This window comes from Vicugna pacos, chromosome 8 (genome assembly GCF_048564905.1).
Source record: "Vicugna pacos chromosome 8, VicPac4, whole genome shotgun sequence".
In the NCBI taxonomy this organism is placed as follows: domain Eukaryota; kingdom Metazoa; phylum Chordata; class Mammalia; order Artiodactyla; family Camelidae; genus Vicugna; species Vicugna pacos.
Window position 1 is genome coordinate 67,038,962 of NC_132994.1, and position 5,051 is coordinate 67,044,012.

Below are 5,051 nucleotides of genomic sequence, written 5' to 3' on the forward strand. Positions count from 1 at the left end.
TGTAATGTTTAAACATTACAAAATGGAGATTGTGTTATTCCTTGAGTCCAGAAATGCCCATTAGCTTCTCTGCAGAGTAAAAGCAGCTCTGCCACACGCAGGTATTTAGTTTCCACCAGAGAGAGAAAGAGCATTTTCAATAAATAAAATTATACCCTGTCTTTCAGAAAAATCTGTGAGAGTAATTGTGAGAAGAGAGCCTAATTATGCAAGTCACTAAATGCATTTTCAAAATAGCAGGGATTTTATTTATTTACTTTGAATATAGTGATGCATTAAATAAAATAAACATATGCCAAGGGAATGTTTATTAGCAGTAGGAGGGCAGTGGAATTCAGAGGCAGTGCGTAGTGGATAAAAGTGAAGATGGCATTTTAGTTCTCAGTCTGGTTACTCTAAATTTTTCTTGACTTTGGGTTATAAGGAATGATGTTTATTGGTCCCTTCTAACATCATCCTAAGAACTTTCACTGTGAAAGGAAGAAAGGGAAGACGGAATGATAGTGGTCTAGGTTTTAAATTATAACTATTACTTTAAATAGGTAAGATTTAAGCATTTTAAATGCTGACTGAAAGGATTCACATGTTGTAATGGAGACATAGATACAATTGGGGAAGTCCTACTCTAAAATTATTTCAGTCATTTATATAGTAGCAGAATTAACTCTCCTTTTGAATAAGAAGAAAAGAGGGAATGGTTGATGATAGAAGCAAGTATTTTGTGTGAAGATTAAGCAAGCTTCGGTATGGTGGTTTCTGCATAATTTTGCTTCTACAGAAGGAAGCAATATTATTTCAGAATTATAAAGTCTGTGCTGATTGTTGGATTAAAGCTAAAAATTTGAAATTAGCCCACTGGGGATTCAGAAAGAGAGCTGTCCAGGGATAGGAGCAAAATGGACGATACTAAGACCCTACTGTGCCTGAACACCTGATCTCTTCTTCTATAAGCTTGTAAAATGCTCTACCTTCCCTTCATTTCATACCCTGAATTTAGTGAGATAATCTGGCTATGAAAGAAAAATATCATCTTATCATTTTACTCAGTCATCATGGTTTACCTTGTTCAGTGTTTATTGTGTGTTGTTCATAACTCTAAGCACTTTGCAAGTACTAAATATTTACAAACAACCCGGTAAGATAGTTATGAGCTCAGTATTACTGTTAATTTCCTTTTCATATAGGATATATTTCCTCTAAGATCTATATTAATATTTGAATTGAGCTTTATAATAATTTAAAATATAGTTATTAGAATTTAGATCACTTTTCCTTATTTCACTGACCAGTTTTTTTATTTCATATTTCATTGTTTTTTCAGATCATTATTTTTATTAATTTCTGTTTCCTTTGGAATGCATAATTGACAGATTTTTATTTATGAGAATAAATGAGAACCTTCTGCATCATTAACTATGTCTAAGAATGTCCTCACACATGAATAAGAGCTTGATTTAAAACTGAATTTTTAAAATAAATAGTGTCTGTTTGAAATGTGTTCTAACATTTGTTATAGTGAATGAGTCATCTGATGGCCAATTCAGTTTTTTATTTTTCTTTGTCTATAAGTTGTTTGGTATCACATGGATGGTTGTAGACATTTTTCTTAATTCTATACATTTAAAAACAAAACAAAATGAACATTGTATGTTGACATGGCTATCTTGTCATTAACGTTGCTTTGTGCTCCATGAATCCTTTTACCTTGAAGTTGCAAGCATTTCTTCAGGCTTTAATGTCTATATCTTCCTCTACATCATGAAGACTTGCATGAAATAAATATTTTATTAATTTATTGTTATTTAATTCCTAGTTCCTAGCAGGGTAACTGGCATATTTGTTAAAGTCACTGAATTCCTGAATGAATTGTTCCAGCAGCGTGAGAAAGTATTATTTAGGACTTTCAGAAGGTATTGCAGGATTTTAAAGAGCCATCAATAGACTAAAATCGAGAATCGATTTAAGAAGTTTAACTCTTCTGTGAAATGCAAGAAGATCAAATTAGAGTTATTTCTGTCACAAGTGGTCATGTCAGTATGTTATGATATTAGTAGTCAAAGCTTTAACAATCATCAATCAATAGGTTATAACGCTAGCAGGAAGCCCTTGAGAAATTCACTTAGGTGCTGCCAGGATCCTGACAATAATGCTTATATTTAAAGTATTCTGGATATTTTTGTTAGAACTTCACTTGGACAAAGGGTATGAAGTCTGTAAAAACTTGCGCTGCTTTTTGTTTACCCACAGGCACAGGTTTTCCTGAATGATATAGAGATGTTGTAAACACAAACTGAAAGAGATTACTATTTTGTTGGACACTGACCCACGGGCAAGAATTCAGTAGTTTCACTAAGGACTTGAGGGGAATTGTAATGCTGTCAGATGATGAAGTTGACAGCTGGGCTCTTCGGGAGGAGCTTTGAGTTGCTGATGGCTCGTCCACGGTAGTGATCTATTTTCTACGGCTTTATGAAGTTACCTTCTGCTGTTACTATTGTATTATTTACCTACATTAAATAAGTGCTTATCTTTTGCTTGAGACAGTTGACATTTTTTTATTTTGTTAAACAATCATCTTTGCTCTTGTGACAGCTGCTCAGATTGGAGGAGAAAAGTCATCAGCGGGAATAAATGGAACAGAAAAAGAGAGAGAAAAATAAAGCAAAATGAAAACCGTTGGTGGCGTTTTGAGGGGTGGGTGCACGGAAACTTGAGAGTATAAATGAATGAATAAATAGCCAAAAGGAAGATGAAGATGTCTGCAATGTATGGTAGACACTCTAAGAACAAATCTATTTTGAAGGAGAAAAAAATCCTTAGACAATTACTAAACACTGCTGTTATGATCAAAATAAAAGCCATGCTGGCTTATCCACACACAACATTTCAGGTCTAAGAAATATATCCTCAGATGAAAGAACTATTGCTTTATCTTATTTTTCCCATAGCACTCATACTATATGGGAGAGGGGGAGTAGTCACATGGTGGGTCTGCTCTGGGCAGTCTCAGTCATTCATCAGGCGTTCTCCAACCTCTGCCTACCAAGTAGAAAGATAGCATTGCAAGAAAAATAACAGATGCTGGAGATGTGGCATGCGGGGATTGAGTCTGATAATACTGCCTAGTTTCATACCCTTTTAGCCCAGTACCTTGTGTGTTAATGCAGTGTGACATTGCTCCCATGGCTGACATGAGAAAGGGAGACATTCCCCATCAGAATACTATTGCTGTTATTAAAATCTGAATGAGAGAATTACAAAAATAATTCATCTTTCAGAATCAGAAGGATTTATAACCTTTTTAAAATAATATTTTTTCTTACTGAATCTGGTCTTAAATAATTTTTTTAAATAATCATATATTTACATGTGTTAGGTCACTGATAAATATTAATGGAATCAATTACTTTTATCAAAAATGGGTGAAAATGCACTTAATTTTTAGGAAAGAGCACATGAGGGTATCATGGCAATATGTACGGTAAGATGGAATGAAATTCCTTGAGTTAGGTGGGGGAGTTACTTTCCTATGTCCCCCAAATCTTGAGATATAAAAATACTGGGAGATGAGAAGAGATGCAACAATGTAATCATAAGCACATAGGAATAGGGCAAGTGTTGCTGATAATAAAGACCTTGCATTGAAAGACAGAAAGAATTCTGTGCTGATGGAGCTGACCAGACTAAGAAGGGGACGTGAATGGATGTGGAGGAGTAACAGTACGACCTGTTGACTATCCACAGCTATCACGAGTAGACTCATTATTTCTGGCACTGGTCAGACATGAACAGTTACTGAAATGGGGAAGAGTGGTCCCTATTGGTGGTCGGGAGATGAAGAGTCAATTTTGGATCTGCTAAGTCCTTGAGATGTGTATTAGACAGGCCAATGGGGATGTCAGTAGGACAGCTGAACCTAAGAACCTGGAATTCAGGGCAGAGAGGATAGAAATGTGTGAGTCATTAGAATGCAGATGGAATTTAATAACTCTAGGGCTGGGGTGAGGTGAGTAAGGCACTCACCTTCAGTAAAGAATTTAGAGGAAGGGCATCCAAACCTTGGTAATCAAGATAAATAGTAGTTGAACCCAATATTTAAAAATGAAAAATAATGTAAAAATCCATGATAAAAATATCAAAGTTTTAAATGTCTCAATGGGATTGGTTGTGATTACTGAGAATAAGTTTAGATAGAGGAGAGAATAAATTCAAAGATGAAATTCTGGGAAATTTCAATGTTTTATCATTAAAACGTGAGAAGGGACCAAGAAATGAGAATGGGAAGCAGTGGCCCAAGAAGTGACTGGGTGTTTCTGAATGCCAGGTGATGTTCCTGGAAGGAGATAGTATTCAACTGTGTCATATGATGCAAAAAGGTGGAGAAGATTAAGTCTAAGAACTGCTCTTTATATTACAAATAAAAGGAGAGATCATCAATGACTCTTTTTTTTTACTTTTTATTTTTATTTTTATTTTTAAATATAGTCAGTTTACAATGTTGTGTCAATTTCTAGTGTACAGCATAATGTTTCATTTATACATACACATAACATATATTTGTTTTCATATTCTTTTTCATTGTAGTTTACTACAAGATATTGAATATAGTTCCCGGTGCTGTACAGAAGAAACTTTGTTAAATATCTATTTAATATATAGTAGTTAGTATCTGAAAATCTCCAAGTCTCAATTTATCCTTTCCCATCCCCTTTCTCCCTGGTAACCATAAGTTTGCCCTCTATATCTGTGAGTCTGTTTCATTGATGACTTTGATGGGAACTGTTTCAATTGAGTATTGGGGACAAAATCTCGACTGGAGTGAACCAAAGAGACAACACAAGAAACAGGTCTGAATAACACTTTTGAGAAGTTTTGTTTTTATTTTTTTAGGTTGTATGATGTGATTTTTTAAAGCTGTACTGCGTGATGATATATGTATACACTGTAAAATAATGATCATAATCAAGTTAATTAACACATCCCTCACCTCACTAGTTACCATTTTAGTGTACATGTGGTTGAGAACATTTAATATCTACTCCTAGCAAATT